At 65.6% G+C, this 24,955-nt stretch overlaps 1 protein-coding gene across 10 annotated transcripts in view; it reads right to left on the bottom strand.

The window, feature by feature from the left end:
- RBFOX3 (RNA binding fox-1 homolog 3) overlaps positions 1 to 24,955 on the bottom strand; it is a 181,205-nt gene that overhangs the window by 37,656 nt on the left and 118,594 nt on the right. Inside the window, exon 3 of one of the 10 annotated variants that reach the window (XM_013054344.2) lies at positions 1,417 to 1,596. The exons of the other annotated variants lie outside the window; for them this stretch is intronic. The gene's annotated coding sequence lies outside the window, so the exon portion shown is untranslated. The remainder of the gene's footprint in view (positions 1 to 1,416; positions 1,597 to 24,955) is intronic. 10 annotated transcript variants of the gene reach the window in all.

Raw genomic sequence — 24,955 nt, 5'->3', positions numbered from 1 at the left:
TCCACTTGCTTTATTCCAGCCACAGTCTGCCTCCTCAGCACAAAGCGGGGCCGTTTCCTCCCGGGTGATGGAGGCAGCCGGGCCGTTCCTGCCGACGCTGCACTTTGCTGATTGTGCCTGTCAACTCGGGGCTGACAACTCCATCTCTGAGCATTTCTTCCCCAGAAGCCGCGTGCACACGCGTGCTCGCACACACAGGCGCACGCACAGGCGGCACACTCACGTTCCTGCACGCACGCAGGGCACGCTCGCAGGGACGCCCAGGGCACATCCCAAGGCACGGCACACGCCTGTACATGAGCATACGCGTGCACACACGACACACACTCGAGGGGCACGCACGCAGCACTGGCTCTCAGAGCGGGCACTCACTCCTGGCTCACGCACACCCACACACCGCGTCGCACCGCGTCCAGGTCGCCTGTGCCCCTCATGCACACCTCACTGACACAAACACACACGCTGTACAGCTCTCACTGAGGTCCTACTCCGGGACGCGCTCACACCCACGCCCGCGCTCCTGTCTCCCACACGCAGCGCACATGCGCCCGAACCCAGTCCATAGGCAGCAGACGTCTGGCCGACATCTCCCGCCCTCCCCTGGAAGAAGAGCTGGCTGGGGGTGCCCGGCACCCTGGATGGCCAGGTCCCCAGTCCACCTGTGGTCCAAGTGACCCTGCTTGGCTGCCACTCGGCCCCAGTGGCTGCCTACCTCACTGCCACCAGGCACGAGCTCTGGGCTCTGGGGCCTAGGATGATTTACTCCCTTTCATTGGCTCATGAAAAGCTCCCTGAATTAAAAACATTTATCTTCTCCTGCTGACGAGGACGCTGGACTCCACACCCACAAGCTGGGCAGTCAGAGGCCATCGCTCCACAGCCGGGGAGGGGGACGAGCTGCCCTTCTGACTCCTCTATGGGTGGGATGGCACAGGACGACCCCTGAGGGCCAGGACTCGGACAGAAGCAGACCTTCCCACAGGCAGAAATGGCACCAGCCCGGACCAGGTGCCGCCCGGAGAGGCTGTGGCCAGGGCGGGCCAGGGCACTCGGCAGGACGACACAGAGGACGGATCACACTGCCCGGGATCGGCGAGGATCTCACTGACTCGTCACCCCAGCTGGACAAGGTGGGGGTCACTAACCCCACGATCCAGATAAGGCAGGCGAGTAAGGGTCCTGTGGTCCCCCTGCTGGCAAGTGACAGGGCCAGCTCTGAGCACAGCCCTTCCGCAATCCCCAGCATGCGCGCCGAGTCCCCGTCCCGTGTCCCTGCCAGGCTTCTCCAGCTGGGGCCTCCCGGGAGGGTCCTGGCAGCCCCGAGGGTGGCTCTGCCCACCCTGCTCTGATGGCCACATGCAGCGTCCCTCTACCAGAACCTTCCTGCCTGTTATCTCAGCAGGCTCCTCCCCATACCTGAGAGCCACGTCTCCAACTCCCAGACGAGGAGAGAGGCAGGGCTCAGGTCCCACAGCTCACAGAGGCACAGCGTCTCTCACCCACACTCCAGGCACTTTCTGTGGATCAGTACTGCCCAGGTCACGTGCTCCAGAACTCCGGGCTCCTGGGATGTTCTAGAGAAGGCCCCCAGACATTCTGTAGGAAACAGACGTGTTTAACTGTGTAGAGCCTACCGTCTCCCACACTCCTCGGACCCAGAACTCTTTTTCTGCCCAAGGCCTACCAGAAGCAGTGTCTTCAGGAACCACAAACAGATACCATGGGGGGCGGCTTGTCCCCTCGAAGGAACTGTTGGCCGTGGCTGGCAATGGGTCCCCCTAGGCAATGCTGAGGGCCTCTTGCTGAGTGACAAAAGGACCCCAGGGTCCCCATAGGGGGGCTGGGGCTGTACCTTGCTGAGGGCCAGGAGGACAGAGGGAGAGACCAAGGCAGTGAAGGACAGGCTTTGGAGGAGGTCGGGTCCTGGACAGTGTCTGGGATGCAGCTCTGTTCTTGGCTGTGGGGGACCCCGGGACTCCGCGTGGCTCCGATCAGCCGCGAATGCAGATGAAAACAAGAAAGAGGAGGTCATGCATCCCCAGAGCAGTGACCGGCGCAGGCTGGGGCGGGCTTGGAGGGAGAGAAAGACACTGTCCTTTACTAACGAGCAGGAACAATGGATGTATCTTCTCCTAGTGTAGCTCGAGTCAGGAAAAAAGAAACCCAAACCCAAAACCCAAAAAAACCTGAACAAACAGGCAGCTAGAATCGGGGCCAATGGATGGTTGAGTGCGGAAGGCTGTGGCCAGCTGGGAGCTCTGTCTGCCGCCAGGAGTCATGGGGGGACCACAGCCGAGCAGGCCGCAGGCCGGGGCAGAAGGCAGAGGACCTGTCTGCGGGGGGTGGGGGGGATGGAAGGTGCCTCCTGGGCACCTGATTCTCAACTACATCTCAATTACATCACAGGTAGCCAGGCATGGGTTTCTTTTCTTTCTTCTTCTTCTTCTTCTTCTTTTTTTTTTTTTTTAAAGATTTTATTTATTTATTTGACAGAGAGAGATCACAAGTAGGCAGAGAGGCAGGCAGAGAGAGAGAGAGGAGGAAGCAGGCTCCCCGCTGAGCAGAGAGCCCGATGCGGGACTCGATCCCAGGACCCTGAGATCATGACCTGAACCGAAGGCAGCGGCTTAACCCACTGAGCCACCCAGGCGCCCATTTCTTTTTTTTTTTTTAATAGAGACTCAAATGGGTGAACCTGGGGCCCGAGATCACACGGCAAATCAGCAGGTCAGGGTCAGGAGGGAAGCAGAGTGGGGCTGAGCATTCTGAATCCCAAATATAGCGGAACCACAGCCAGGCACCGCGGTCCAGCAGGCCTGAGCCCCGATCCTGAGTAGTGGGGGTCCCTTACCGTTCTGGGCCTCTGCTTCCTTGTGGGAAGACAGGAATCGCAAGCGGGCCCGGCTGGGCTGGGGTCAACGCGGGTGAGTGGGAAGCACGTGCTGTGTCCCCTCCGGGCCCCATCCCTCGAGCTGTGCCGCCGGAATCCCACCGCCCAGATGCCCAGGGGCTTTGGAGAACCAGCTCAGCCTCCCCTGCCTGACCTCGGAGGAAGCAGAGAACCGTGGGGAAAAGCCAGAAGAGAAGGAACAGCCAAGAAATGGGGGCGCCTGGGAGCCGAGCGCGTGGGGCGCGGGCGCTTGCCGGGGCCTGAGTTTGTGGGAAGAGAGGGAGGCAAAACGCTGGTGGTCTTTTCACGTCATGAGGCTTTTCAGATACTGTCTGGATCGAGGGAAATTAAATATTGCAGCTTTTAACCCGAGCCACACAGAAAACACAACCTCGCGGTAAATAAAGACAGATTTGCTGCTGTGACGCTTTCCCTGAACAAAACCCCCTGTGCACCTCATTTGCAACTATTCCCCGATTTGGTGACGCAGGCCCTGCAGCCCATATCATCGTCCCCACGAAGGCGCAGAGGCCAGGGGGCCGGCAGGGCCGGGCGGGTGAGAGCTGTGCTGTCTGGGACGGTGGGGCGGGGTCGGGATGGGGCTCATTATGACAGAGATTACACTGAGAAATCAATTTTTAATTGAATGTATTCTTTGAACAGGCCCTGTTGCCCATGGCTGAACACTAATGGAATTTCCACTCCGAGCTGCCCCTTCTCTGCGGATGCCCCCCACCCTGCTGACCGCAGCAGCACTGACCAGGTCGGGGGATCGCCCCCCACTGGGGCAGCGCCCTTAGTGCACTGGGCTTCTGAGGGCGACAGGGCCACGTGTGGGTGGGGCGGGGGGCTGGTGGAGAGGCTGCCCGCTCCGTGCAGACTGGCCCGTGGCAGGTGTGGGGGTGCCTGGGGCTCTAAGTGGGGGAGGGGCAGGGCTCCCCTGGGGGCCCCCCAGAACCTTACCAAGGGGCCGGTCTGAGGATGGGGCACAAGAGTGCTGGCCCCTCCCCTGCACCCCTGCATCGGGCCTCTCCTGGCATGCCAAGGAGTACAGTCTGGGGGACAAGTGCATGAAGGAGACAAACCCTGGGCAGGACAGGGCAGTGAGGTACGGGCTGAGACGCGGAGCCAAGGGGTCTACGAACCCGTACTTCTGCCCACTCTTCTGCCAGGGCACCGCCGAGCACCGGCCAGCGGAGGAGGACGGGTACTTCCATCTTTCCCTTTCAGGGGCGCTGGCTGGGTCTGTGGGCGACTTGGGCCCCTGACGGGTCACGGCCTGCATTGTGGACAGACCCACCTCTGTGAGGAGGGACCCGCACTGGGCCTGCTCACCGGGAGCTCATCCCTTCTCTGTACCCTGGGCCTCCATCCCGCAGAGATGCCCAGGGGTCACCCCCGCCTGCGGGCACAGCCTCGGGGCCACCCAGGACTCTGGCCTTGAGCCGTGCTGTTCTGGGAGTTCCTACAAATCAGGGCTCCGCTGCCTCTTTTCCTCCACTCCTGGGTGGTTCCCAGCCACAGCAGGGGCGGGGGGGGGGGTCTCCTCCCGGGCACGTTACCTTCTGGACCTCACAGAGTGGCTCCCAGACAGACGGGGTCGAGGGGCGGGGAGGGTCTCCGCTGCCAGAACCAGGGTTCCCTGGCACCAGGGACACCTCCGTTCCAGCCCCCAGGGGACCCGCTCTGCCGACCAGCCGACTTAAAACTGACCCCGGGGCCCCCCAGGGAGGGCACTGTAGGCGGCCACCCTCTAGCCTGGAAGCCACAGGCAGCCCTGAAGGGCAGTGGCCCTCTGAGCCCCTCCAGCAGGAAGTGTGAAGCTGTGCGGACCCCTCCCCCCTTTCTTAGTCCACAAGGACCCTGACCCAGGGCTCCTGTGCCCAACCGAGGGGCAGACCAGCAAGGGGGTGCTCCTCAGGGCCTGCTCCTGCTCAACGGCCCCCCAGCCGGGACGGGTCCTGCGCGTGGGCCCCCTCGTTACCCCTGCCCTCAAGGACATCCACGAGGGGAGTCTGGAGCCCAAGCACCCCAAGATCAGAGGCCTGGCTGGCCCATGGCGGGGGAAGGACAGCAGGCTCCCTGCGGCTCCTTCTGCCACCACACCCCCTGCAGAGAAGGGGGACTGAGTGACCGGGCCTGGCGTTGGCCGGGAGAGGCCGGGCCGGCTCCCTGCACAGGAACAGGCCCTGGGGGAGGACGTGGGCTAAGCACGCGGGGGTGGGGGGGGAGGCAGCCCTGCCTTTCCTCAGTGTCTCCGCCAGGCCGGGCCCCGGGGCCGGGTCCATCAAATGAGCAGAGGCGCTGCTGTGCCCCCCACCTCCGCCCTGTCACCAGGCCCAGAAGGCAGAAGCCAGTGAGGCCGCGTGTGTTCTCAGCTGGCTCCTGCACGGGGTCAGGCGAGCTTGGACGAGCCCCGTGGGGTTCTCACAGAACATCGCCGGACACGGCCCCGAGCCCTCAGGTGCTGCCTTTCCCAGTGAAGCGCCGGAAACAGAGAGTGGAGGGAAACAGCTCGGAAACCCAGAGCGCGAGCTGGGAGCACGGATCCCGGCGGCCAGTCTCCCAGCGTGGGGGGGGGGTCGCACCCCAGAAGCTTCACGCGCCTCCCGGGGGTCCTGCCGGGACTGACTGGCCAGCAAGCAGGGGGGCTGGCCTGAACTCAACCTTTCAAACCAGCTCCCAGCTGTGCCCCTGTGGACTGGAGATTCTCAAACGCGTCTACACTGCACACACCCCGGAAGTTTTAAAAAATACTGCTGCCCGCATCCCACCCCCCGAGGCTGTGAACGCTGGCTGCAGCCGGGGCTAGAGGGGGCCTCATGGGCACGGACTCCTCGGGCTCTCCGAGCCCACCCGCTGCCGCCCTGCCTCCTGCCGGCGGGGCCCAGCCACCCCTGTGGGGCAGAGCCGGGCCTCCTCGGGGCCTGAAGGGGCATGTCGGCACCGACCCTTCGGGGGGGGGGGCAGGGACGCTGTGCCCGCACCTTCGGGTTTCTGTTGGGCCAGGTCTGGTCGGGGGAAGCCTGTCTAGGCCCCCGAGCTGAGGCCTGCCCACCTCCCACCACGTCAGCTCAGGCCACTGCTGACCTGTGGCGCCGAGTCCACCTCTGTGAGGGAGGGTGTCCTGTGCACGGCGGCAAGTTCACAGCACGCACAGGATGCCACCAGGACCCCTGAACTTGTGGCAATCTCAGCTCTCGGGGCATCGCCATGGGTGCCACGCGGGCCCAGTCGGCAGGCCTATGAACGGTTTTCGCTGTTTCCCACTGCATGGGGACCCCGTGCTGACACAGAGCATTAAACCCAGTCTGGGGACCCTCAGTGACTCAGCCCTTGGTGCTCTGTGTGGACTTGAACCCGGGATCCAGGGCCTGGTCCCCAGTCTGCTCTTGGTCCAGGCTTGGCCCCTCTCATCCCTTCCCCAAGTTGTTCTGGCCCAAACTTGAGCCCTAGAAGACACCATCAGTGGCTACCTGCCTCCAGGGATGGCCCTTCAGTCCCCGGGCATTTGCAGAGCAGACTGGCATGCCTCGGGCCCACCTGGGGGACAGCAGAGGGGTCTCCTGGCCCTGAGTCCCCCGGCACGTAATGGCCATCTCAAGCCCGCTCTCTGGCCGTGAGGAGTGGCCGTCCCAGGGGCAGCCCACAAGCGCAGGCCGGGCTGCACATGGGGCCACCTCTCCCCGCCCTGGCTGGGGCTGGCTCACGGGTGACGGCATCTGGTGCCATGCTGGGGCCCCTCCGCGTGTGGGTGGGGCCGTGTGACTACAGCCGCCGTCCCCAGGTCCTGGTCCCTCCTGGTGAAGGTCTGCAGGCCCCTTGGGTCCTGGGGCCAGTCCTGGTCCCTGCCAGAGTCTGCGGGGACAGCCTGTTGAAAGCGCCCTCGTCGTGGCTGTGTTGGGAAGCAGGGTGGGCTCCTACGCTTCCGGCAAGGGGGCAGGCGGGCAGGGGCCCCAGCAGGGTGGGCAGCCCCTGCTCCCCGCCGTCGGGCACGCAGTCTGGCAGCAACACTGCTGTCCCCTCCAGTCGTTTTGTTTTTTCCAGAGATTTACTTCTTTACCGGCGGGGCGGAGGGGAGCATGAGTGTGTGCGCGCAGGGGAGAGGCAGAGCACGACAGAGAACCGCAAGCAGACTCAGCACTGAGCGTGGGGCAGGACATGGGGTCGATCTCTTGACGCTGAGAACTCGACCCGAGCCGAGACCCAGAGTCGGACGCATCACCGACTGTGCGCCCAGGCGCCCCCTGCCCCCGCCCTGCCCTCCAGTTGAAGCAGAAGCACCGTCAGCCCCGGCCCTGACCTGCTGCTGGACACAGCCTGTGGCCAGGTCCTCGGCTTCAGATCTTGCAGAGGTAACGAGACAAAACAGAAAAGCAGCGCGGGAGGCCTCGTCCTCACCCCAGTCCCCGCTCCCCGCAGCGGGCTCCCGCACTGTCCGCTGCGGACACCGAGGCCGGCGCCCGTCCAACCCGAACCGAGAACCTGGACTCCTCTCCACCCGCAGAGACGCGGAGGCCCACGTCCGCGGGAGCTGTGGTCACACACGGGGTGGCAGGGGTGGTACAAGGGGGCGCACTGGAATCTGGGGCCCCACGGGGCTGGGCGGTGCGTGGCCTGCCAGAGAAAGGAGGGGATCGGTTCCGGGCTGACTTCCGCAGACGCCTTCCGTGCATGCGAGACCCCGTGCAGACCCACGCTGGCCTGGGTAGCCCATTTTACAGAAGGGGAGGCTGAGGTACGGACGCTGAGTCACCGGTCACCCTTGGCTGCAATGTGAACTCCGAGCATGGGAAGTGGCTACGGGAGGCCGGCCCCCAACCGGGTGTCCCGGGGGCCGCATACGCACCGTGCCCAGGGAGGGGGAGGCTGGTGAGACTCCCCCGAAGGGCCAGCAGCCAGTCCCCTGCAGCCCTCCCCCACGTGGGTGCACGCAGGCTGGGGCCCCTAGGCCAGGCCCCCGGGGACAAGGCAGGGCTCGTCCTGAGCTCTGACGAGCGCGTTCGATCTAGCCCCTCTTCTCGTGCTAATGATCGTCAGCGGCAAGGCAGAGGCCGCGAAGGGGAAGAAAATTACTTCCTGAAAAAGGAATCGACTGATCCCCGTCATTTCTCAAGGAATCACTGACCTGTGAATATTTCATTACCCAAAATGCCGCGCCGTCCATACAAAGCAGCCGCCGCTGCGGCAGGGCCTGGGAGCTCGGCCGGGCCTGGGGCGGACGCGGCAGCTGGGTGCCGGGCTGGCGTGCGCCTGCGGCCTGGAGGTGGCAGGGAGAGTCCCCGTGCTCCTCGCGCCTCCGGGCTGGGACCCGCCTCCTCTCCCTCGCCCACCCGGGACGCCAGGGCACAGCGGGGGCATGGGGAGGGATGGGGGCCGAGGGCTGACGATGGCCTTGTTCTCAGCCTGGTGGCCGCCCACACTCCTCGCCCCGTGGGCCCGGAGCTCCCGGCAGGCCTCTCCCAGACTTCCCCGATCTGGAGTAGGTTCCCCGCAGCCGCCTCACTCGGAAATCTGTCCCAGGTCTCGGGCTGGTCTGGGTCTAGAAGTTTCTAGAAGCTGATGCCGCCTTGTGCTCAGTGGCTGTGGCCTGGGGGAGGGGAGCGGTGCTCACGCTGCAGACGGGCAGACCCCACAGACCAACCTGCTCACCCCGACGCCGAGGGTGGGGCCCCGGGACGGGGAAGAAGCACCTGCCCCACAGTCGGGCTGTGGCTTCAGTCCAGCCTCTGCTCCTCCGCTGGCTACCGGGCACCCGCTGCGGGCTACCCAGCCTCCCTGGGCCGTCGCTGCCCGGGCTTTAGATAGGTCAACGCGGCTCGCCACCGCATGGGGGGGCTGAGAGGGAAACAGTCACAGCACCGACGTGAGCCGCGGGTCAGCGGCTGGAAGCGGTGATTAATGGAAGCCTCTGTCCCAGGACCTCAGGCTCAGGATCTCAGACCGTCCCCGCAGGTGCCTCCAGCCCCTCCGCAGGCCCACATGGGCCGGGCCAGGGCACACCTCCAGCCGAACTCTCTGGAGGGCAGGAAAGGCTGAGACCACCCCTGGGCATCGGATGGGCTCCCATCTGTGTGCAAGACGCCGGCGGGTGGAGGGAATGGGCTGGGGTTTTCTCTAGGAATTTAAGGGCCTGGAGAACAATTCAAGGAGAAAACACTAGCAATAAAATCCCTGTGTTGGGCTGGGCTCTGAGGGGGCGTGAGGCCCAAACACTGAGCTGACGGCCACCCCCGATGCCAGCGCACTTATCATCTTCCAGGGTCCCGTGGCCTGCCGAGAGAGACCCCGGCCAGCTGCCAGGGAATGTGCCGGCTCCGTTACGACTGGGGGTTGTGTTTCCAAATTAGCAAAGGCAGGGAAGGAGGTAGAGACATCCATCGGGGATTAGTAGGGCGTGGGAGGCAGCTCTACGGTCCCTCCCTGGCAGGCCCAGCTGCAGGAGCCGGCCTGCTGGGGGGGGCTGGGAGGGAGGGGTGGGGGCTGGGGGCTGGACTCAGAGGCGAGGAGGGCTCTCCCTGCACCTCGCCTCACTGGCTCGGGGTGTAGACGGAGGCGCTGGTCTGGGGGCGGACGGGGGCCGGCTGGCACCGGGCTCGGGCTGCGGGAGCGGGGACTCGGGCGGGCCGCAGGGAGCAGCCGAAGGCAGTGAGGCGTGCGGCGCACCGGGGAGTGTGACTTGGGGGCGACCATGGAAAATTCCTCCTCAGCACCACACACAGGCCTCCTCCAGGCTTTGCCCACCCTGCGGACAGCCAGTGTGGGGGCTGCTGACAAGGGACCTGCAGCCCCCCCAAGAGAGGCCCGTCCTGCAGGGTGAACGGTGTGGCACGGCCGCCGTCCGACACTGGGTGTCTCTGCGGGCCAGGGCCACGCGGGCAGAGACAGGCAGCTGGCTCCTTCCTCTCCGGCCCAGCAGACGTTACAAGCAGACTGCTCCTGCCCCTGTGAGGGACTCACGCTGAGTGCCAGGGGTAAGGAGGGATCAGGACGCACTGACTTGGGGACAAAGAAAGGTGCTCAGGAACCTGATGTCCCCTGGGAGAGGGGTGGCCAGGACCAGCCCCGTAGGTCAGGACAAGAAAGTCGGACGTATGGGGGAAGCAGTGGGTGGCGTCTGGGCGTCTGGCCATAATTTGGAGCGACACAGCCACCCCCTGGGGACCCTGAGGCATGGGGTCTGCGGAGGCTCCTGGCTGCTGTGTCCAGGTGGGGCTCTGCGAGGGCAGGGTCCTGACTCTGGGCCAAGGGACAGCGCGGGGCTGCTGCGGTCTTGGACATCGGGCCATCAAGGACCCAGGCAGGCAGGGCAGGGGTGGGGGCCTGCGGCGGAGGCGGGGAGAAGCCCAGGAGGAGGGTCGCCAGAGAGAGGGGCGGGGGGACAGGCAGGAGCAGCGGGGCCACCGGTGCCGACCCCCTCGCTCCCTTCATGCCCATCCCCAAGACCGGTGCCCGGGCCCCAACGGCAGCCCCTGGGTTGACTCAGGGACACTCCGGGGCTATGCCCCTGCTGCTCACAACGGGAGGCAGGGGACCCTCCTGACAAGCCCCACCCCACCCCGCGGCTGTGACGGCTCACCCTCCTCTGAGGCCCAGGGCCACCCCTGAGTTTGGGACAGACAGCCCCCTCGTGGGGCAGAGCCAGGCTGAGGCAGCAGAGGCTGACCTCTTCTGTCCTCATGTCCCCACCCGTCTGCTGCCCGGTGGCGTCCTCAGCCACCCCCGTCTAGAGCGCGAGTGAAGCCGGAGAGGGGCGCTGGGGCTCCTGGGACGGACGGACCCACAGCCGTCCGAGCGGATGCTCCTGTCTGTGTGGATGCAGCTGCGGGGCCTTGGGCACATATCTGCCCTCTCTGGGCCTCAGTGTCCCCGTCTGCACCGTGGGGAGAATGAAGGCTTGCTCACTCCTCATGCCCCCTCCCCTACTCCCCCGCCTGGGGAGGCCTGTCCCTGCAAAGTGCCTGGTCTCTGCCTGCCACACAGAGCGCTAGCTGGGAACCACCCCCCCCCCCGCGCTGCTCCCCTGCAGGGCCGCCTCAAGCCGCGCTTGTCCCTCTGCTCAGCTGGGCACCTGGCCTCTCAGAACAGTAAAGTCTTGATGGGCGCTGGGCATCGGTCGTGACGCACGTATCCAGCGTTACTCCCCCAACACAGACGGGGAGCTGGGGTGCAGGCGCGTGGTCTGGGAACAGCAGAGACAGCACCTGCCCCCAGGCTGCCCGCTGCCCCGCCCCGGCAGGCTCGTGGGGACAGAGAGACAGACAAGACACGCACTCCCGTGGGGCAGGCCATCAGGAAAGGCTGGGGGGGGGGGCAGGGGTGGGACGTGGAGTCCTAGGAGCTGGGGCAGAGTCTTCCTGGGCGACAGCACAGGCCCTGGGAGGGGGAGGGGAAGGAGGAGGGGAGGAGCTTTCAGAGAGCCCCGCCCACTGGCGGCTCCCACCTCCAGAGGGGTCATACACAGAAAGGGGAAAGCGGGAGGGGCAGGGAAGCCAGAGGGCCCCCTTCCTACCCACAAGCCCCCAAACAGCTGGTGAGCTACAGCTGGTCTCGGCCGGGAGTCTGGGGAGGTCCACAGGGACCCCAGACCCAGAGGGCTCTGTCCCTGCAGGGTCCCAGCCATGTCCAGGCCCCTGTGGGCTGCAGAGACACCCCCCCACCCCCCAGCTCCACCACCCTGGAGCCAGGAGCTGTGAATGTGGTTCAGCAGACAGAGACCCTGCCTCCAGGTAAAGTGAGGCCCGGCCCCAGCCGCCGTCTGCTCAAAGGAGCGGCGGTGACAGCTGCAGGGCCAAGGGGCCGGCCCCCACTATGGCGGAGAGGCCCGGGCCCACCCCCCAGGGTCGCTGGGGACGAGGGCGACCCTGCTGAGAGTCCCAGCTGCACACAAGCCCCGGGAGTGGGGGAGGCTACCCCCAGACGAGTCCTGGGGAGGTCGAGGCAGGGGGACGCCCAGGAAGGACATGGAGCCGGGCAGGCAGGGCAAGGCCCAGCGAGAGTGCCCGGGAGAGGCGAGGCACGGAGGGCTGCAGAAGGGGTGCGGACACCGCGTGCGAGCATGAAGGGAAGGGGGCAGAGCCCGTGGGCAGAGCAGGGCGCCAGGTGACCCTGGGGCTCATCCCCGCACTCCGGGCAGAAGGACAGACCCGGTCTCCCGGGCTTGGCCGCCTTTGCCCCTTCCTCACGCTGCAGCCCAGAGCGCGCTTAGCGACGTTCTAGGCCCTTCCCGGGTGTGGCGGGGGTGGGGACTGTGGGTGTCTCGGGTCAGCTGGGGGGCCGCTGTGAGGCACACCACACCCCCACTCACTCCCCGCGGCGCAGGGAGGGGTATCTGCCGCCGAGAGGGTCCCTCCTCCTCCCGGCCCCCAGGCCGGCCCCCACCTCACCCTGGTGCCAGCCGCGCACCACTCTGCCCTGCAGCTCCTCCCACACACAGAACGTGCCCCGTCCAGGTCCTGGAGCAGCCTGGGGGTGCTGCATCAGGCCCGGCGGGCGAGGGCCCGAAGCAGGATCCACCCACCATCACCGAATTCCAGCCCAGACGGGCCCACGGCATGGTCCGGGAGACCAAGGACACGAGGTCTTCTAGAATGGGCTGAAGGACCCTCATGCCTGATTGAAAGAACATCCAGATTCCCTCGGCGGGGAGACTTTGTCCACGAGAAGCCCGTTTCAGCGCCGGTGGGGGTTAGCTCCGCTGGGGCCGCGTGCTGCGAACGGTTGCTGAGCGGGGCTGGGGGCTGCGGGTGACGGCAGGGGCTCCCGCGGATGGGGCCTCAGGAATCACCGCGGGCGCACGCTTCACGTTTAATGCGGGCCGAGGGGCAGGGGGCTCGGCCCACGACACACAGCACGTTTCCCACCCAGGGCGCTTTTGGCTCCCTCGCGACAGGAGAGAAGGACTGTCCCCAGCCCAACCTCCGGCCTCCGGCCTCTGGCCTCCGCCTCCTCCCGCCTTCGGCCGCACACCTATGTGCCTCTGCCCGCTTGGGGCGGTGGCGGCTGTTGCGGTCCTGCCCTCTCCCCTCGGCGAGGACCCGCAGGCTGGGCCTGACCTTGGGCTGCTCGCCCCGGGCAGAATGACAGGCTTCGCGCTCTGATGACAGCTGCAGGGGCTGGCTACCCCGCGTCTGCCTCCCGCGCCCCCAGCCGCCAGGGGACGGAGTGAAAACGAGGCACACCACGCACACGCAGGCCCACAAGGCCCTGCCGGTCGCAGCCCTGCCCCCCTCCACCACACCTGGCTGCCGCCGTTGTTTGGACACACCAAGCTCCCTCTGCCTCAGGGCCTCTGTATATGCCATTCCCTGTGCCTATAATGCTGTGCCCCTTAGTCTCTCCATGCCCAGCTCCTGCCAGTCCTTCAGCTTAAATACCACGCCTGAGACGTCCCCCATGCCCACCCTGCCCAAAGTCGTGCCACTGCCAGCCTCTACCTCAGGACCCTGTTTCGTAGCACGGAGCCCACTCTGCAAACACTTCCCTAGTTTCTGTGCCTCGTGTCTCTGTGCGCCAGGAGACCGCGAGCCCCCGAGGGCCGGGACCACGCGAATCTCTGCCGCGCCCTCGGTGCCGTCACGTGGCTGGACGCACAGGAGGTGCGCGGTGACATCAGTGATGGGATGGGCGGAGGGGGCGGTGGGCACAGCAAGCCCAGTGCCTGTACGAAAGGAGTGCAGCCCGGGTCAGGGGGCGGTCTGGGGCAGAGGTGATGGGAAAGGGCATCCCAGTGTCCAGAGCAGGGGCCTGCGGCCTCTCAGAGTCGCCACGTGGCCAAGAGACAGGGGTGAGGCCGGGTCGAAGTTGTCGGCACCTGTGCCGTCAGCCCATCCTTGCTAGGACGCAGAGCGGAGGCTGTGGGCAGAGAGGGGTGGGGGCTTCACGGCACTCAGCTGGCAAGAGGCAGGGCGAGCGGCCCACACGCTTGTTACCCGTGTACGGGGCGCACCCCCACTCACGCATCCTCCCAGGACCACAGGCCCCCGGTGCAGCAGCCTAGACTCGGGAGTCAGCAGGAGGGGCGGCTGCTGTGGGCGGTGGGCACAGTGGGCAGATGTGGACGGTGGTCTCTCTGCCAGGGCCCTGCGGGGACAGCAGAGGGCCGGAACCTCATGGAAGAGCAGCACACGGGTGCCCTGTGGCTCCTGCCCGCTCCCCAGGGCACTCTGCCTTGCTAAGATTTTATTCTGAATACCCAGCCCACAACGCGGGGGTCTGGCTGCCACAGAGTAGCTCAGGACCCGCCGCACACCCCCAAAGCCCGGCGGTCCCCCCCGCAACCGCCGGACCCCTCAGCACGGCCTCCTCTCTCCGTCGCCGGCAACCCCAGCCGGGCAGAGGGGCCGGCGCTGCCCGCTCTTGGGCAGGAGGCGAACGGGCAGGGAGGTCCGGGCAGCAGGCTCCCAGCTCCATCAGACGGACACCTCGGAGCGGAGCCAGCATGAAATATTCATGCAGTAAATGGTGCAATTTTGTCTGCATTCAGCCAACTTCATGTATATTTCAGAGTATTATGAAATGATAATGTTGTACAACAGAGGCAGCGAGACCAGGAGGGCCAGAGCGTGGGGGCAGGGAGATTCTGGGGGCAGGACGGAGTGTGGGGGGTAGGGGGAACGACACCCCCAGAACCCGGCACTGGGGTGCACGGGGATGAGGGAACAGTCTCCCAGGTGCGGGGCGGTGAGGGCTGGTCGGTGCACTCTGGCGAGTCCCCGAGGGCTCCAGAACCTGAAAGGAGACGCCCGCCCACTCCCCCCCCGCCCCCCAGGCAGACGTTCCCCAGGCTCCCTCCTGACCCAGTGGCTCCCCTCCCCGCTGAGAGTTCGGGTTTCAGGCCAAGGCCCTGGTGTCGATTCAGCACTGGCTGCCTCCCAGGCACGGAGCAGCCGGCGCCTCTGGGGGATCTGGAGCTGCTTCTGCCAAAGAGGCCCTCTGTGCAGCCCCTCCCGGCCCTTCTGGGTTTGCCCCACAGCGGGGTGGGAGGCCAAAGCCAGGCCCTGCTCTCCTCTGGCCACCGGGCTGGTTCAGCCGCTGCTCTGAGGACGGGCCTGCTTGGGGCTGTGGGCCGTGTCTCAGGAGGAAAGGGATACCCAGCTGGCCTTGCGACTCTGAGATGAGCTCCGGGCTGCAGAGATCACCCAGCGAGAGGAGAGCGTGCTCTCGGCCTCTGAGGCCCAGTGTCCATCTCCCGAGCCAGGGTGCAGGCCTGGGGCCCACTGCGGCCACCCCAGGCCTCCATTCTCCCTCCAGGCAGACCACTGACCTGGTCTCTCTGGGCCCCACAGAGACGAGCCCATGCCTGGGACGTCCCCTGCTCCAAGGATAGGGGCCCAGGGATCTGGCAGCCCCGTGTCCTGCCTCCACAGGGGAGGGAGGCCCTCCTCGGAGCTCCTGACACTTTCCTGCTTCTCTGGTTGGGCAGGCCTGGGGAAGCACAGTCAGCTGGGCCAGGGTAGACAAGCTATGGCCTGTGGGGCAGGTCCGACCCACTGCCTGCTTGTGTCAGTAAAGCTTTATTGGAACGCGGCCCCATCCAGTTACGCGCACAGTCTGTGGCAGCTCCACGGTCCATGGCACAGCCGTGGGGCTGCCACCGAAGCCATGTGGGTTGCAAAGCCTGAGCTATGCAGTGCCTGGGTTTTGTGGCCCTGGAGCTGGGCAGGAGAACCGGGAGCTCTGGGCCTGCGGAACTCCTCTGGCTGCTGCAGATGGGGAATGGCCCATCAGCGGGAGTCGGAGAGCACAGGGCACGCGGCGGGAGCAGGGACTCTGTGCCCTTGACTGGCGGTGTCTGCCTCCACTCTGGTCACTGGGTGAGAATGAATTTCATCCCTGGCAAACCACAGAGCCACACTGTCTGGTCTGCAGCTTGCCCAGCAAGGGAGGCGGGGGAGGTCCTGGAGGGTCACCCCGCTCGGCCCGTCGACATGCTCCCTTCCCTCTAGCCGATCTCTAGCCCTGACGCGCTCTCACGCACTCAGCCCCCCACCCCGCAGCCCAATCTGTCTGTCCTCACACTCTCTCCACTTCTGGCCTGGGCACTGGCCACAGACCAGGCAGCAGCTGGCCTTTGGGGCTTGAAAGTCACCCTCTCCTGGCCCAGAGCCTCTCTGCTGGCCCTTGGCCGACAGCCGTCCCTGTCCTCGGCCACCAAGCCTGCCCCTTCTCCTTCCTAGGCTCTGAGAGGCCACCAAACGTCTGCTCGCTGTCCACTCGCTGGTTCCACAAACACGGGCCACTGCATTTCTCCCGTGAAGCTAGAGGAGCACCTGTGTCAGGACCCACTAAGAACACAGGTGCCTGGCCCCACACAAGCCATGGAGCCAATGAACGGCTGGTCCCTGAGGGGCTTGGTGCGGTGACGTCTGAGGGCCCAGCCGTGCCCAGGCCAGATCTCCCCGAGTTCTGACGAGCCCAACACACGGGGCCCCCAGCGCACATGCTCCCCTGCCCTGGGAAAGCCGTCTCTCGGGGGTGGGCTGGGAGTCCCTCCCGGCACTTGTCACCGGTCAGACTGTCCACCGCACCGCCCCTGGAAGCCGAGGGCAGCTGTGTTCTGTCCAGCGTGGCCCACTGTGGCCTTGATGACCTCGGGCACGCCACCTCCCACCACCCAGCCCCGGCCGGCTGTCCCCATCCCTGATGCTGACAATTAACCCCACGGCGGGGCGGGGGCCCCGGGGATGACTGCGCTCCGAGGGGGTTGGGCCGAACAACCCCCTTCCCCCAAATCCTTGCCTCCAAGTCCCAACCCCCACTGCCTCAGCTAGAGACTGTTTGGACACAGGATCTTTAAAGAGGTAATTAGTCGAAATGAAGAGGTACGAGGGGCCTGATCCCACACGGCTGGCGTCCTGACAGGAAGAGGAGACGGGCACGGAGGGTGAGCAGGGGACAGGGGAGGAGGCAGCCGCCTCCCAGCCCAGGAGAGAGGCCTCGGAAGGACCAGCACCTCCCACGTGGGGCTCTCGGCCTTCCAGCCTCCAGGGCTGCGAGACGAGAAACGTGGGCTGTTCAAGTGGCCCAGGCTGTGGCCACCACCAGACCAGCCCCGCCACGTGCCTCACTCGGGGCACCCAGGTCCCTCCGGTAGGTGGGACGGGGTGACAGCGTGCCTGTCAGTGATGAGGGGCGGCCTGCACGACGCAGAGCTCAGGGCTCTGTGTCCACGTCTCCCATTACGATTACTGGACTGTGCCCCCCCTTCGTGGCCAGCAGAGCCCAGCACCTCGCTGGGAACTCTCACGCGCGCTGGCCCAAACAGCCCCACACTCTACGCCTGAAGGGGTGGGGCAGGGCACCCGCTCTCCTGTAGCCCCAGGCCGACGCTTGGGGCCACTGTTTTCTCACTGGAGAGTAAAATGTAAATGAGCAAAAGCTCCTGGGGGCTGTGTTGGCGGGGGAGCCGTGCTTCTGGTAAAGGCCAGGTCGCAGGCCCTGGACCACGGGATTACTTAGGCAGGCAGGGGCCTGGGCCCACCATGCATGTTCTCCTGGAACATTCCTGACCGAGGGCCCCTGGGTCCTACGCTGGTTCCTGGAGATCCACCCACGTGTCTGTTGGCAATGGGCCACCGTGATAGTGGACGGCTTCTCCAGCCGGGGACAGTGGCTGTGGGCCTGGTGAGGTTGCATGTCCCTAGGGAACACCCGGGAAGTGGGGGACCGTGGGCAGGCCCGCGCAAGAGGCAGGCCCACGGAGGGGGCTGGGGCTGCCGAGAATGTACATGAGGCTGGGATCCCGGCGAGGGGCCGGCAGGGCCTTTTCCCAAATGACGGCCCGGCACATGATGACCGGGAAGGAGCCAACCTTTCCCAGAGAGCGGACCGTGAATACAGCTGCGCGTCATGCCCCGGTTCCCTGCTTTGTCCCGTGTTCGGCTGACCGCTGTCCCCCACTTAAACTCTGCATCCATTGTCGAAGGAGAGAAGATACCCAGAGAGAGAGGGCGACCTCAGGGAGAAGGAGCCCCAGAGCCCCCAGCCCTGTGCGTCCCTCTGGACAGGCCTGTGGGACAGGTGCGGTCTCTCCTCGTCAGTGCTGGGGGGTCAGCCTGGCCCCGAGCTCCTGCGGCTAACGACACACTGAACTGAACTGCACTCTGAGCCGTGGGCAGGAGGAAGCGACAGCAGGGGAGTGTAGGGGTACACTGGGAGACGCTGCTTGAGCACCAGCTGTGTACTAAATGTTCTCACGGCCGGTGCCAGAATGACAAGGGACCTCTCTGCCGAGCCACATGGGAGTGAGGGCGGCGCCCCTGCAGCAGGTGGGCGGTGGGAGCGGGTGGAGGGCTTGGACAGCTCCGCTGGGTGGGCCCCGCGGCACGTGGATCAAAGCCCAGCGCTGCAGGGACCTCGCCGGCTGACCGGGGTGAGCCGGAGCGTTCCCTCCTCACCTGCTCTGCTGGTGTGATGGCTACGACCCGTCCCAGCCCTAGCTCCCGGGACCCGACACCCCTCCCAGGCCAGCCCACGGCATCCCTGGACCATCTGCCTCCAGAAAGGCTGGGCCCTGGAAAAAGGCCAGCAGCCGCTCGCAGAGCCCTTTCCCTGGCTTTCCCTTTAGTCTTGAGGCAAAATTCCTTCGGGACAAGATTAACATTGTTTCAGAGGAACCCAGGGAATCGGCCACATCTCTGTCGGAGAAGCCGGGCAGTCAGCGTGTGCCAGACCCCAGTGTGGTGGCAGGGGCTGTGTGTCCTAGTCAGAGTGGGTCCCAGGAGGGACGTGACGGGACACAGCCCCGGGACCCTCCCTGTGAGCCCCAGGCCCTTGGGCCCTGCCAGACCAATAGCAACACGTCTTCTAACTTGACCATGGACACGTCCCCCCGTGTGCATGCTCTCTGACATCGTGGACATCCCGTGACCCTCAGCACGTGCCCATAATGGGGCCAGCAGGGAGCCCAAGACTCCAGGACCGTGTGCACGGGACATGGTTTGGGCACGAGGGGAGGGGGGCCGGGGCCGGGGCAGGGCCGGGTGCTGGCTGGCTTCAAGGAGGGTGGGGATAGGGAGACGGGCGGTGAGCTGCGGGAGGGGAGGAGCAGGGGCAGCGCAGGGCAGCGAGGCAGGGGGACCAGCTGCCCCTTCCATGCCCTGCAGGGCACTGGGCGTTACCCTGGGGTCAGAGCTTCAGCCAGCTGTGGCCGAGACAAGTGGGCCCTTGGAGAGGACTGAGGGCGACCGGGCCTGACCACCCCACCCCGGCACCAAGGCGAAGGGCAGGGCGCTGGGCAGCTGCTCCCAGGACTACGGCTGCTGCTCTGTCCCTCTCGTGTCTGATGTCGTGTGAGTCTGAAGACATGCCGGCAGGGGCTGGGTGGGGGATGGGAAGGAAAGGGATCCCGGGGAGCGGCCTCCATGGGGCTGGGGCAGAGGCACTGGGCACCTGCCACGGGTGGGGGTCAACGGCCCAGAACTGCCAGACCGTGGCCCTCGCTGACAGCAGGCTGGGGGGCACTGGAGGGCTTCCCCGGGCCTCCATGTGCCGTCATCTCGGGGGGCTGGGACCCCCCCGCACCCTCCCACCGGCTGTCCTATGAGCTTAGACACTGGGCATGGGACATGCTGGGGGTAAAGAGCAGAGCTCCAGGGCAGAGCCCCTACCCCCGCTGCCAGCTGCCCTGCCTCCCTCCCTTGCCTTCCTTCTGACCCCACGCCTATTAGGAAGCCTGCCAGGACGGGCTGGGCAGGTGGTGGCTCTGGACCCTGACCCTGGATCTCTGGATCCCTGGATCTCTGACCCTGGATCCCTCCCTACCCCTCCCCAGGATAGGACAAGCCCCTCTGAGGAGGGGGCCCAGAGCTCAGGCACAGCCCTCGAGAGAGCAGCCTGAGCTGCTGTGCAGGGACTGGACAGCCGGGTTGGGTTCCCACGTGACCCCTGGCCTCCCAAGCACCACGGAGCCCCAGGAAGCCGGGGCAGGAGGGCTGAGGCTTCCAGGGAATGAGGGAGGTGTGGACAGTGTCAGAGTCTGCTGATCACCACAACAAAGTGTGGGGGGCTGGATGAGACCCCCAGGGCCGTGCCGAGGCTCTGCTCACTATGCCCGTGGGTGGGCTACACAACTCCATGTGGCCCCCGGCACCTGGGGTCCTCGGCAGAACCAGAAAACAGGAGACGGGCCAGCTCCCAGGACGAGTCCTGCCCTCCAGGACCCGGAGTCTTACTGCATGGACGGCGGGCAGCTCGCTTACGCCGGACAATGATGGGCAACGGGTCCCCATAGCCAGCCAGGTACACCCCAGCACGCACATGGGCATGCTTGCACACACCCCCACGCTGGTGAAGAGGACACATGGGGCGTCATCACTGCCGTCTCCCCTTAGGAGAAGAACCGGCTAGAACTGTTCCCTGACCACGTGAGTGTCCCCACTGCAGCCAGGGCCCCCAGGACCTCCCAGGGCTGCCGAGGAGCTGGAGAACCTGCCTGGTCCTGGGGCTCCCCCGGGCTGGGGAGGGCAGGACCTGCGTGTGAGTGACAAGTGAGTGTGGAGCTCTGGCCCGGGGAGTTCTGCCCTGATCCACGGGGAGCAGACAAGGCGGAGCATGAGGGAACGAACGAGGCTCAGCTCCCCCCAGGATGCGCTCGCAGCCACTGGGCAGGAGACCCTAGCTTCCCCAACACACTGGAGGGGAAGGCCCGGGGCCGCAGGGACCCCAAATCGGCACGGAGTAGGCACCCAGGCCTCAGGCTGCAGGGGTCGGAGCAGGACAGGCCCTCGGGGTTTTGCGGGGAGGGCCCTGCTGTCCTGGAAGGCCAAAGCCCCCGCTGTGATGTCTAGGCAGCCCCCGGGGGGAAGGATCCAGAGATTTTCCTTCCGACCCCCCCCCACCCGCAGCCAGGCCCCATGTCCCACCTGCCACTCCCCCGGAGAACTCCTGGAGAACAACGCGAGTCCCACAGACCATTCAGGAGGGCAGGACTCGAGACTCACTCCATCCCATTCATCTTTTTCTAAAAAACATCTCTTGGACCAGGCCCTGACCCAATCCGGCCTCGCCGGCGGGTGATTTAAGGCTCAGTTAGACAAGCCGTTCTGAAGACAGTCCGGGGCTGCAGCAGGACAGAGGGCACAGCCCAGCTATCACAGGGTCCCCGGGCCTGGGGCACCCCGGGGGGCTCTTCAGCAGAGGAAGGGTCAAGACGGGGGCAAGGAGAAGTCGCGCCACAGAGACAAGACAGACCGATGTTGGTACTCCTGGGCCCAGGGCGCAGGGTCAGGTTGTGGGAGGGGCCCTGAGGGGCCCCCAAAAGCTCCTTTGCTGCCAACAGAGCTGGCAAGAGACCGGAGAACGCGGTGTGGCTCTGGCCCAGATCCCAATCCCGTCTCCTCTCTGCAGCCCAGCCTACTCCAGAGCCAGGCGTGACCTCCCCTCATGGGACACGAGTCCTTCCGCACCACGACACACTTCCGGGACACATGGGGGTCAAAGGACTTTCTCCCCAAAGCCGGAAGTTTGCCCCTGCGGGTCTGGCTTTGGTCATAATCTCCCCCTTGCTCCTCCGGCGCGCTCCCCCACCCCCCTGCACACTCCTGCAGGGTGGGTGGCGGCCACGGCATCAAAACCCTCAACTCCGGAGGGCTGAGGGCCACCGCTGCCACAGCAGGCCGTCTGGGGACCAGGCAGATAGAAAATAGTTCCCAGCCCCCCTCCCCGGCTGTCCCTGCTGAGAAGTGGGAGGAGAAGGCCAGGCCTTGGCCGCTCGCGCTCCCTGTAACCTCGGGTCCCGTTAGACGAGCGGTGTGATCCCAGCCTCACCTCTCGGAGCCCGGCATAATGGGGCATTAGAAGAGAATTGAATTTCCCTTTAATTACAATCGCCTACAGATACTGCTTCATTTGTAACCGGGTACTTAATGTGGTTTCCCCTCTCGCGAGCACGGGGCTCCCCGCACACACATGGTCCCGGCCACACGCACGGGGTGGGGGGGGGCAGGCTCCGCCCCTCGGGGCGCAGCCACCGGACACGCTCGTCCTCCGCCCGCCCTGTGAGGCCCGGCTCCGCGGCCGGCCAGACCCACCGCACGCGGGCCGTCCGTGGGGCCGTCCCATGTCACACGGTTCACACACGCATGAACTGTCCTAATAGGCAGACGGAAGCATAATTTTTCCTCTGATTACATATTCAGCACTTCTGAGAAAATGAGATTTTAGTAATTCAATTGGACTGAGAAGCAGGGCTATAATAAAATGAAATTTGTAACAATCGTGCAGTTAAATTAGTTAAATGGAGAGGAAGAAGCTGTGGAAACCTGACCCCTCGGTCTCCTAAGGACTAATCAGACATTTGAACTCGGTTGTGCTAACAAAGCCCGGGGGTCTGCAGGGGGTGCAGGGGACAGACAGACAGGCGGGCAGCCGGAGAGCCGCTAGCCAGGGAGGAGGCAGGAGCTCGGCGCTGGAGGAAGCAGGGGAGCAGGGGGACGGGGAGAAGGCGGTGGCGGGAATGGAAAAACCCCACAGCACACTTTCTGCATCTGGTGGTTCTCAGACTCCAGTGTTCTTCCCCCCCCCCCCCCCCGGGGCCACCTGGAGAGGGAGGAAGTTGCCAAGGGGACCCAGGTTCTGTGCGAGAGAGCTTACAGGGATGTCCGGAGTGAGGGCAGGCAGGCGGGGGGCTGTCCGGGGTCGGGGGAGACAGTGACGGCTGGGGACGGATATTTCGGTGTCCCCATGCCACCTTCCACCCCCAAACAGAGAGACTCCAGCTGCGGGGGAGACAGTAAGCTTCCCCTTCGGGCGGCCTCCGCCCCACCCCGCCCCACCCCGCCCCACCCCTGCTCTGAGCCCTTGCACCGCAGGGACAAGGCGTCTGGGAGCTGGCTTTGCAAAACTTGGAGCTGCACAGCCCGGCACCGAGCTCCTGCCTGATGCAGCAGGCCTGGGGTCTCCTGGCTCAGTCCTCTGGGACCCTGAGTGCCTGGGGCGTCAAGACAGGGTGTCGGCAGCAATGCTGGGGGGGGGGGCGCGGATCAGGAACAACGGTTTGAGTCCACCCTCCCCGCTGGGGCGCACCTCGGGGAGGGGCGAGGAGAGGCCCAGAAGCATCCCGCTCACCACCTTTCTGACTCCCAGCCAGGCCCTCTGTTTTCAGGGAGCTGTCACCCAGGAGAACATCCTTCTGGGAAGACCCAGGCACGATAACAAGTCCCCGGAGCCTGAGAGCCCCAAGACTCGACAGAGATGAAGCCCTGCCGCAGTGCCCAGGTCCTGCCCGCACCCACATTCCATGGGTTCCGAGCTGCTGCGGCGAGAAGCCCCAGAGGAAGGCCCCCGAGGGGTAGCCGGTGGTGGCCGATGCAAAAGCCGTGTAGACGGGGTGCCCTCCTTTGTGGGGCCCCCACCAGGGCCCAGCAGGTGCGGCGCCAGCCTCCCCACATTCAGCTTCTCTGTGCCCAGGTGCTCGGGGCAGCTCCTGGCCAGATGGCGTCCAGACAAGCCTGCTGCAGCCCACCCTGCCTGGGCCTGCGGAGCCTTCACCCAAGTCCGCCCCGACGCTGAGCCCTGCAAAGAGGCTGGGCCCCAGGGAGGGGGCGGGCTTGGAGGGCAGGTGGAAGCTGCCCCCTGCCCGGAGCGGGTTCTGGAGTGTCAGCAGAAGCAGTTTCCTCCTCCCTCTGCCGGCAGGGCCCACCTCGGGGCCACGACCCCGGTGGCTGGGGCCCAGGCAGAGGGAAATTAGTAAGGAAGCCCAGAGGTGCTGGTGTCGGAATTCTTCCCCGTCTGGCTCTGGGGAGGGAAAGGTCGGGAAGACGGCAAGTCCCAGGCCCTCCAGAGGGTTGGGCTTCACTGGGATGCTCAAGTTCCCCCTGGGCCTGGAAGGTCCCCCCTAGGAAGGGGCTGCAGGTGGGGAAATCCTGGGGCAGGACACTGAAGCACATCTAGGGGGCTTTGGGGAGACGGGACAGCTCAGGACATCGAGACTCCCCGGCTGTGGTCCCGGGTGGAACACATTCCGGGGTCACTCCATCTGATACTCAAATTCCCCCAGACGCGGCTGCCTGTCTACAGAGAGAAGCAGGAGGCCGTGTGGCCGCTGCCGGGGGAGGAGGACGAGGGCATCCTCTGCCTGGTCTGATCCCCCCTCCCCTTCTGTGAGGGGGCGAGGGTGTCTGCGCAGGAAATGTTGGGCGTCTCTGGGAATGGCCACCTTTGCCAATGACGCTGGCACCACCAGTGGCCTGCAGGGCAGGGGACAGGGCAAAGACAGCAGGCTCTCCGGGCTGCGGACCAGGGTGCGCCTACGCGGCCCTTCTCTGAGCCTCACCTGGGTGCGGGTTTGGAGCAGCTTGGCTGGGGGCGGGGGGCGGGGCACGCCCTGAGTTGTCCTGTCCCTCTTCTCCCGGCACCAGCGTCCCCCTGGGACCCAGCGTCTTCTCCATCCCCCACTCCGGGCTCCAGGAACAAGGCGAGCATCACACGCTGAGGAGTGACCCGGCCACACCCTGGTCCTCCCGGGAGGAGCCGCGGGGGCTCTGAGCGGAGGCGGTGAGCGCGGGAGGGGCCGCGGGGGCTCTGAGCGGAGGCGGTGAGCGCGGGAGGGGGCCGCGGGGGCGGCACCCCCGCCCTCCACCCCAGCCCTCCGACCGGCGCCCCCGGCTGGAGACGCTCCAGTATTTATCCTTGTTTTGTTTTCCAAAAGGGGAACAAAGAGAAGCGGCGGAGAGAGGAGAAAAAATCCAAGTTTCTCATTTGAAAGTTAATTAGTCTAATTAGGTCTAATTAAGGGCCCCCAACACAATGCAGCTCACAGATGAGCTGCCGGCTCCTCATTTCCTCTGGTTCTCATTTCAGACTGAGTCCGGGAAGCCTGCAAGGGGGAGCCATCGTGGGGTCCCCTCCCTCTCTGGGGGGAGGCCGAGGGTGGGGGCCGCACGGAGGCAGAGCCTGCGGGCCCGGGTTCCTCCACGGAGGGCCTGACCCAGTGCGATGGACGGACACCCCGTCCCCACCACCGTCCCCGCCGCCGGCTCCTGGGGGCATCGGCTGGGACTGTCGGACCTGCCCTCGGGTTTGAGTTGACGCTTAACACCAGGTGGTATGTCCACTCCCCGGTTC

This window comes from Mustela putorius, unplaced genomic scaffold, assembly GCF_011764305.1.
Source record: "Mustela putorius furo isolate JIRA1106 unplaced genomic scaffold, ASM1176430v1.1 tig00000873_pilon_pilon_pilon, whole genome shotgun sequence".
Lineage (NCBI taxonomy): Eukaryota > Metazoa > Chordata > Mammalia > Carnivora > Mustelidae > Mustela > Mustela putorius.
This window is presented reverse-complemented; position numbering and strand designations above follow the sequence as displayed.